Raw genomic sequence first — 9,773 nt, 5'->3', positions numbered from 1 at the left:
CAGCAGAGCGACTGACAGAGCGGAGTAGCTGTGGGACGGGTGGAGCAGCCCACAGAGCGAGCGGAGCCGAGCAGTCTGCAGAGAGAACTGGAGCAGCTCATGGAGCAGAGCAGCTGGTGGAGCGGAGCAGTTTCTGAGGACAGCTGGAGGAGCAGCGTGGAGCGGCTGGTAAAGCGGAGCAGTTCGTGGAGAAGGCGGAAGCAGAACCCACGGAGAGGCAGGGCAGTTGGCCCCGGACCACGTAAGGTGCCCCTCTCTATCCAGGCTGGGGGGGAGGGGCCTCTACAGATAAACTCTCGAACTCTGGGGTGGCATTGACCAGAGACTTTTGGATTGTTGGACTTTGGGGTGATGGGACTTAAAACCCTAAGGGGAAAAAGGACAGTGCCAAACGTACTTGGAGGTGGGTTTTTGTTTATGGTTTGTGTTATAACCCTGTTTGTGGTGTTTCTCCAATGGGATGCCGCATTAATTCCTTCCTTTATTAAAAAGATTTTGCTACACTCAGACTCCGTGCTTGCGAGAGGGGAAGTATTGCCTCCTAGAGGCGCCCAGGGGGGTGTGGTATGTGAATGTCCCAGGTCACTGGGTGGGGGCTCGAGCCAGTTATGCATTGTGTTACTGAAACGGAACCCCTGGATACTGAACCCGGCCCTTGTTGCTGCCAACTCAGAGGGGCAGAAGGGTTACATGTCTATATATATTGCGTAGATAGTAGAGTTTTAATCATAAATTGTAAAGCTAGGTCTTTTCATGTGTTTATGGTTGCTTTACATGATAACATTTTAACTGTCTTGTTTATGGAACACTTTAAAAATCAGCAAAAGGGTTATATAAATAACATATATTATGAAACAAAAGGCAAAAAACTATTATGTACATAGTTTAGTCCTATTCAGTGTCTACTCGGCACTTCTTGGCTTGTCTCTTGTATTCATTAAATGGAGTATCTCTTGTCACTGTCCAGCAATAGTCTGCAAGCATTGATGGGCTCCATTTGCACTGATAGCCTGCCAGGAGATTCCACTGCTCTAGTCTGGAGCCCAACAGCTCTGCCTTACTCTTGGGTAGTTCCAAATCCCTGACAAGGTCATTCAGTTCACCTTGTGTTATGAGGTGTGGTTCAGAGGAGGAGGATGAGAGAAAATGTGGGTCCTGTGACATTGATGGTTCAGGACCAGAAGTTTCATCCTCTTCCTCTTCCTCGTCTGACTCAAGTGAGAATGATTCTGGTGCATCAGGAACCGGCAGTCCTTCTCCGTGGGGTACTGGGCGTATAGCTGGTGGAATGTTTGGATAATGCACAGTCCACTTTTTCTTCTTTGACACACCTTTCCCAACTGGAGGCACCATGCAGAAGTAACAATTGCTGGTATGATCTGTTGGCTCTCTCCAAATTATTGGCACTGCAAAAGGCATAGATTTCCTTTTCCTGTTCAACCACTGGCGAAGTTTTGTTGCACAAGTGTTGCAGCATATGTGTGGGGCCCACCTCTTGTCCTGATCTCCAATTTTGCAGCCAAAATAAAGGTGATAGGCTTTCTTAACCATAGTGGTTATACTGCGCTTTTGTGATGCAAAAGTCACTTCACCACAAATATAGCAGAAGTTATCTGCACTGTTCACACAAGTATGAGGCATCTCTGCTCACTTTGGCTAAACAGAAATGTGTCCCTTTGCAAAATCAAACACTGACAAATAAGAGAGCACGACACTGTATGATTTCTAGAGCTGATATAGGGCAATTTGTTCAGCAGAGTGATGTAAGCTTCGTTATGATTGCATCATCCATGACTTCTAGGAGTAACATGATGCAATTCATATCATGTATGACGCAATACCAGCTTCAGATTGCATCATTCATTGTTTTGCCTAAAAAGCAAGTACTGTCCAAACCCAGTTATAGATTTATTCATAGATCCAGTCAAAGATGTATTTTAGTCATTTCTGGTTTAAATTGAGATCCCTTCCCTCTATAACTCACTTATCCTCCACCATTCCGAAGTCAAGGGTCGTATATACTGACCCAATAGCATATCTTGAAAACTAGAGCCAATCAACAATTTTAAGCATCATTTTCATTCTCAGTGACCCAGAATTAGTAAAGTTGGACTACATTTATTTTAGAAGCATTTTGGCTGTAGAGCAGTGCTATTTAAGGAGGTTGTAGAATCTCCATCACTGGAAGTTTTTAAGAACAAGTTACACAAATACCTATCAGGGATGGTCTAGATTATAACTAGTTTTGCCTCAGTTCAGGGGACTGGACTAGATGATCTTTGAGGTCCCTTCTAATCCCACACTTCTGATTTTATGAATTTCTCATTATGACCCAAGACCAGCCGTGGATTACAGTGCAGTGCCTCCCCCCCCCCGACACACACACCTATTGCTTGTCCTGTGTGATGTGGGTAGGACTTCCAAAATAGTGAATGCATCATGGTTGGCTTGTGTTTTTTGTGGTAGTATAGCTTCATTCTCATTTGAGTCAACATAAAAGAATGTGAGAGCAATCAAACCACAGTGATGCCTCTATTTCCTGTGTAGAGGGATCAAGGGGACATCATCAAGCATGTGGTGGTGGTGGTTTTTTTGTTTTGTTTGTTTTTTTAGAAAAGGTGATCAAGAATTTATGGAAGTCACAGTGCAGGAATACATGAGTGAAAAGTGGAAAAATACTCTCCTGCAAAACTGTCTCATTTTAGTTGTTAAAATTAGGCTTAAAAATATAACCAATGTTTTAAAATTCTTATAACCATTGTAATGAAGAATCAAGAATCTAAATTAAAAGACTGTATTTTGTTTCCTAGGTACATATAAACACTGAAGTTTGCCTTGTATTTTTAGATCGGGAGTTTCAAACTGGAGGTTGGGACCCCTCAGAGGGTCACAAGGTTATTACATGGGGTGGGGGGGTTCAAGCTGTCAGCCAACACCCCAAACTCCACTTTGCATCCAGCATTTATAATGGTGTTAAATATATGTGTTTTTAATTTATATGGGGTTTCGCACTCAGAGGCTAGCTATGTGAAAGGGGTCACCAGTACAAAAGTTTGAGAACCACTGCTTTAGATCAATAAATGAAAGTAGGAGGAATAAAGCATACTTTGAAAGAATACAGCATTGCCATAAGCAGTCTATTAGGAAAGTAAACCCAGCCCTAAATAAAGCATGGTTGTTAGTTTTATGATTTAGCCCATCGCTTTGCATTTTTGTAGCCTCCGTGTCATGGTAATGAATGAGTCATCTCTGTGTCATTCTCTATCCAACCACTTTGCGGTACTAGGAATTTTCAGAACAAAGACATTCCCTGTTCAAGCATATTTAAGCTTTCATAAAAGAAAACTTTGAATACTATCACTTCATACTAATGTTTCTGAAACCTGAATCAGAGAATGCCTGCTAGATAACACCTACACAAGATGACATTTCCTGCAATTCTGTATGGTTGGTGTGTACTAACCCATAGTGATGATCCCAGAATAATAAGATCCACCTTGTGTCTCTGGATGTATTACAGCAACTCGCCTCTGATTTGGAAAGGTTTGTTCTCAACCATTTCATACTCCCAAGATGGTGTAGAAATGATCACTGTATGTCTTATTCAGTGTTTTTGTAGCATTGTTGGTCCCAGGATATCACAGAGACAAGGTGAGTGAGGTAACATTTTATTGGGCCAACTTCTGCTGGTGAGAGAGACAAGCTTTCGAGCTACACAGAGCTGTGCTTCAGGTCAGCTATAAGAATGGTCTTAGGCGGGGTGAAAGTAACTTAAAGGACTTGCCAGTACTCTGGAATCTGGAGGAGGGACGTGGCATCCACTGGAAGAGGCGGAGCCTTTAAATCCCCAGGCCCTTTAAATCAGGATTTAAAGGGCCCAGGGCTAGGGCTGTGGTAGCAGCAGCTGGGAGCCCCAAGCCCTTTAAATCTCACCCCCTGAGCTCCCAGCTGCAGAGGTGGCTGGGAGCCCTGGGATTCAGGGGCAATTTAAATGGGGTGATTTAAAGGGCCTGGGCCTCTAGCTGCTGCTATCGCAGCAGAGCCCCGCACCCTTTAAATTGCTAATGGAGCCCCAGGGCTCCAGCAGCAGGGCCCGGGGCTCCTGCTGCCACTACCCTCCAGAGCCCTTTAAATCATCTCCGGAGCCCTGCTACTGGAGCCCTGGGGTAGCAGCGGCAGGGCTCCAGTGGCTATTTAAAGGGCCCAGGGTGGTAGAGGCAGCAGGAGCCCAGGACCCTTTCAATAGCCACCAGAGCCCTGCCACCGCTACCCAGGGCTCCAGCAGGCTCCGGGGGCTATTTAAAGGGCCCAAGGCGGTAGCAGCGCCAGGAGCCCTGGGTCCTTTAAATCGTCACCCGAGCCCCGCAGCCGCTACCTCATGGCTCTGGCAACGGGGCTCTGGCAGCAATTTAAAGGGCCCTGGGCTCCAGCCCTTTAAATTGCTGCCTCAGGAAGCCAATCCAACCCCGGTATGGCACACCAGCTCTTGCCAGCAGGGGTGGCAGGTTTGTAGAAATTTTGGTGGTGCCCAGAACCTGCCCCTGCCCAAACTCTGCCCCCTCAAACTTCACCCCCCACCTGCCCAAGACTCTGGGAGGAAGGTTGGGTGGGGGAGGAGGTCTGGGGTGCAGGCCCTGGGCTGAGGCAGGGGACTGGGGTGCAGGAGGGGTGCAGGGTGCAGGCTCTGGGAGGGAGTTTGGGGATGGGAGGGAGTGTGGAGGGAGGAGGTGCAGGTTCTGGGAGGGAGTTTGGGGATAAGAGGGGGTGTGGAGGGAAGGGGAGCAGGGCTGAGGGCTGTGGGGTGAGGCTGGGGTTGGATTTGGGATGTGGCTGGGGATGAGAGGTTTGGGGTGTGGGAGGGGACTCGGCTGAGGCAGAGGGTTAGGGTGCAGGGCGATGAGGGCTCGGGCTGGAGATGAGGGTTTTGGGGTGTTGGAGAGGCTCAGGGCTAGGACAGAGGGTTGGAGTGCGGGGGGGATGAGGGCTCTGGCTGGGGGTGTGTGCTCTGGGGTGGGTCAGGTCTGGGAATGAGTTAGGGGTGCAGGCAGGCTGCCCTGGGACTGGATCCAGAGAGGACAACTCCCCCCATCCCTCTCTCTGCTGGCAGCAGCAAGCTCTGTGGTAGGGACCCCCTTCTCCCCCCTGGCAGCACACTCACCCCCCCGTCACTGCACATGTTCCTAGGGCCCCTCAGGTCCAGGAATCCCCCTCGCCTCCCCTGTGGTGGGTGCCATGCCGGGGGTGTGTGTGGCTGACATCACACGTGCTCCTCGTCCCCACTGCTGCCCCTCACTGTAGCCTCACTGGGGCTGCCCCTTGCCCAGTGTGGGGCAAGAGCAGTGACTGCAGGCAGGGGGGCAGCTGTACTGGTGGAGGGTCCCATGGGAAAATGAAAGGGTCCGAGGGGGAAGGGCAGACTGCCCTGGAAGTAGTGAAGGTGGGCACTAGGACCCTGTGGCAGCAGTTAATGCAGGCAGGCAGCATGGAGCTGCAGGAGACCGGGAGAGATAAATGCTCTGCTCTGGGACCCAGGGAGGTGTATGGGGGCAGCAAAGGGGGGCTGGGGCACGGTCAGGAGAGGCGCTGGGGGGGCAGCAGGTGGGATCAGGGAGGAGACCTGGCCCCTAACATTCATGGAGCTGGGCTCCCGGACCCTCAGTTTTGCTGGAGCCAGGAGGCAGAGTCAGAGAGGGGGAGAGTGCTCCATTTTCTTGCCGGTAGCTACTGCACCTTTTCTTACCGGTCCTCCGTACCGGCTCGTACCGGCTTACTTTCACCTCTGATCTTAGGCTAAACTAAGTAGTTGACGCACATTCTGTCTGTTCGATCTTGTATTTAGCTGAGACACAGGGTACCTTTCCCAGACCTGAAGTGGAGCTCTGTATAGCTTGAAAGCTTATCTCTCACCCACAGAAGTTGGTTCAGTAAAAGATATTCTCACCCATCTTGTCTCATTAGGTGTTTTTTTTTAGTTGATCAATTGCCCTTTCTGGGAGTGCATTTCTTAATTGATATTGGATTGTCCAAGAATAATAAAATATGCCTCCACACAGTTGATAAAGATTGGTTTAAAAAGTAGGAGCCAGACAGCCAATATCTCTTCTGACCTTATGGGCTGTTATCATAATAAGCATCTGTCAAAATTCAAATTATGATTTTAAGGTTTAGCACAGCAAGTATTTTTTCATTTGACTGGCACTGAACTGACAACTGCAAATAAAAACTTTAGTAAAACAGCCTGACAGATTCAGTATTGCTGTTCTACATGGAAATACTCCTATTCAACCTAATGGAAGGATGACTAGTTTGGTACACAGACATTTATATACTTGCCTGCCTGGGTGCCACATAGGACTTTTTCTCTCCAAAGCAAAACCAGGCCAAACACCATGATAGCAGGTTTCAGAGTGGTAGCTGTGTTAGTCTGTATCAACAAAAACAATGAGGAGTCCTTGTGGCACCTTAGAGCTTTCATGGGCTATAACCCACTTCATCAGATGTATGGAGTGAAAAATACAATAGGCAGTTATAACTATATAGCCCATGAAAAGATGGGCATTGCTTTACCGAGTGTGTGGAGGTCAGTGCTAATGAGGCCAATTCAATCAGGATGGATGTGGCCCATTCCCAACAGTTGACAAGAAGGGGTGAATATCAACAGAGGGAAAGTTACTTTTTGTAGTGACCCAGCCACTCTCAGTCTTTATTCAGGCCTAATTTGATGGTGTCAAGTTTGCAAATTAATTCCAGTTCTGCTGTTTCTCATTGAAGTCTGGTTTTGAAGGTTTTTTTGGTGAAGAATGACCACTGTTAACTCTGTTATTGAGTATCCAGGAAGACTGAAGTGCTCTCCTCCTGGTTTTTCAATGTTTCAATTCTTGATGTCTGATTTGTGTCCATTTAATCTTGTGTAGAGACTGTCCGGTTTGGCCAATGTACATGGCAGAGGGGCATTGCTGGCACATGATAGCATATATCACACTGGTAGATGTGCAGGTGAATGAGCCCTTGATGGTGTGGCTGATGTGGTTAGGTCCTATGATAGTGTCCCTTGAACAGATATGCAGACAGAGTTGGCAATGGGGCTTGTTGCAGGGATTGGTTTCCTGGGTTAGTGTTTCTGTTGTGTGGTGTGTAGTTGCTGGTGAGTATTTGGGTACGTCTACACTACAGGATTATTCTGATTTTACATAAACCGGTTTTGTAAAACAGATTGTATAAAGTCGAGTGCACGTGGCCATACTAAGCACATTAATTCGGCGATGTGCGTCCATGGTCCGAGGCTAGCGTCGATTTCTGGAGCGTTGCACTGTGGGTAGCTATTCCGTAGCTATCCCATAGTTCCCGCAGTCTCCCCTGCCCCTTGGAATTCTGGGTTGAGATCCCAGTGCCTGATGGGGCAAAAATCATTGTCGCGGGTGGTTCTGGGTAAATGTCATCACTCATTCCTTCTTCCGGGAAAGCAACGGCAGGCAATCATTTCGTGCCCTTTTTCCCTGGATTGCCCTGGGAGACGCCATAGCATGGCAACCATGGAGGCCGTTCAGGTTTTTTTTACTGTCACCGTATATCTCCTGGGTGTTGCTAACAGATGTGGTACTGCAGTGCTAAACAGCAGCATTCATTTGCCTTTGCATGATAGCAGAGTCTGTTATCAGTCGTTCTGTATGGTCTGCTGTGCCATTGTAAATTGGCAATGAGATGACAGTTATCTGTTGTTCTGTACCGTCTGCTGCTGTCATGGATGCCCCTGGCTGAGGTCGGCCAGAGGCGCAAAGACAAAAATGGGAATGACTCCCCGAGTCAATCCCTCCTTTATGGTATCTAAAAATAGTGTCAGTCCTGTCTAGAATATGGGGCAAGTGTACTAGAGGACCAGTGTACCAGAGAACCAGAAAGCACAGCCACTCCGTGTCAGATCCTGCAGAAATGATGAGCTGCATACCATTCACGGGGGGTGCCTCTGCAACAACCCCACCCGTTGCTTCCCTCCTCCCCCAACCTTCCTGGGCTACAGTGGCAGTGTCCCCCCCATTTGTGTGATGAAGTAATAAAGAATGCAGAAATAAGAAACACTGACTTGTTAGTGAGATAAAATGAGGGGGAGGCACCCTCCAGCTGCTGTGATAGTCCAGGCAGGACATTAAGCGGTGTTGGGGGGAGCGGAGCTCAGCATGCCGCTGCTATGATAGTCCAGGCAGTACAGAATCTTTTCTTTACACATGAAAGGAAGGGGGCTGATGGAGCTCAGCCCCCAGTTGCTATGATGAGGACGGTTACCAGCCGTTCTGTACCATCTACTGGGAATGACCGGGAATCATTCCTATTTTTACCCAGGCGCCCGGCCGGCCTCACCTGAGGCTAGGCAGGAGCACTCACAGGCTTATGACAAGGACGGCTATCAGTCCTACTGCACTGTACCATCTGGCACCGGGGAGAGGTGGAGAGAGGATGCTACTGTTTACTGCTGCAGCACTGTGTCTACCAGCAGCATGCAGTATACATAGGGTGACATATAAAAAAGTCAAGAAACGATTTTGTCCCCTTTTCTATCACGGAGGGGGAGGGGGGGTAAATTGACGCGATAGACTCTGAACCACCCCGGACAATGTGTTTGACCCTACAGGTATTGGGAGCTCACCCAAGAATGCAAATGATTTTCGGAGACTACAGGGACCGTGGGATAGCTGGAGTCCTCGGTACCTCCTCTCTCCCTCCATTAGCGTCCATTTGATTCTTTGGCTATCCGTTACGCATGTCACGCAGCACTGTGCTGTGGACTCTGTATCATAGCCTGGAGATTTTTTTAAAATGCTTTGGCATTTCATCTTCTGTAATGGAGCTCTGATAGAACAGATTTGTCTCCCCATGCAGCAGTCAGATCCAGTATCTCCCGTACGGTCCATGCTGGAGCTCTTCTTGGATTTTGGACTGTGTTGCCACTCGTGCTGATCAGAGCTCCACGATGGGCAAACAGGAAATGAAATTCTAAAGTTCGTGGGGCTTTTCTTGTCTACCTGGCCACTGCATCCGAGTTCAGATTGCTGTCCAGAGCGGTCACAGTGGAACACCGTGAGTTACCTCCTGGAGGCCAATACCGTCAATTTGCGGCCACACTAACCCTAATCCGATATGGTAATACCGATTTTAACCCTACTCCTCTCGTTGGGGAGGAGTACAGAAACTGATTTAAAGAGCCCTTTATATCAATATAAAGGGCCTTGTGTGGACGGGTACAGCGTTAAATCGGTTTAACACTGCTAAAATCGGTTTAAACGCATAGTGTAGACCAGGCCTTTGTTTCAGGTTGGGAGGCTGTCTGTGAGCAAGGATTGGCCTATCTCCCAAGGTCTGTGAGAGTGAGGGATCGTCCTCCAGGATAGGTTGTAGATCCTTGATGATGCACTGGAAAGGTTTTAGTTGGGCTTTGAAGGTGATGGCTAGTGGTGTTCTGTTACTTTTTTTTGTTAGGCCTATCCGGTACTAGTAGTAGGTGACTTCTGGGTACCCTTCTGGCTCTATCAATCTGTTTCTTCACTATTAGCGTGGAGCAATCAGTGTACATTTTTTACCCAACCATGATACTAACTTGTACTGTAGACTCCCTGCCTACCTCTAACTACTGTGAAGGTAGAACAGGGTTACAGTATGACTTCTATGTACCGTTTTGCACTGATTTGACAATCTGTTTAGAAATTGATTTAGTGAAATCATTGCAATGCTCTTGTGCAGGTGCAGTTGTAATGGTGTAAAGTATTTTTTTCAGCATGGCT

Source organism: Gopherus evgoodei, chromosome 9 (assembly GCF_007399415.2).
Source record: "Gopherus evgoodei ecotype Sinaloan lineage chromosome 9, rGopEvg1_v1.p, whole genome shotgun sequence".
NCBI lineage: Eukaryota > Metazoa > Chordata > Testudines > Testudinidae > Gopherus > Gopherus evgoodei.
Note: the sequence above shows the minus strand (reverse complement) of the source record.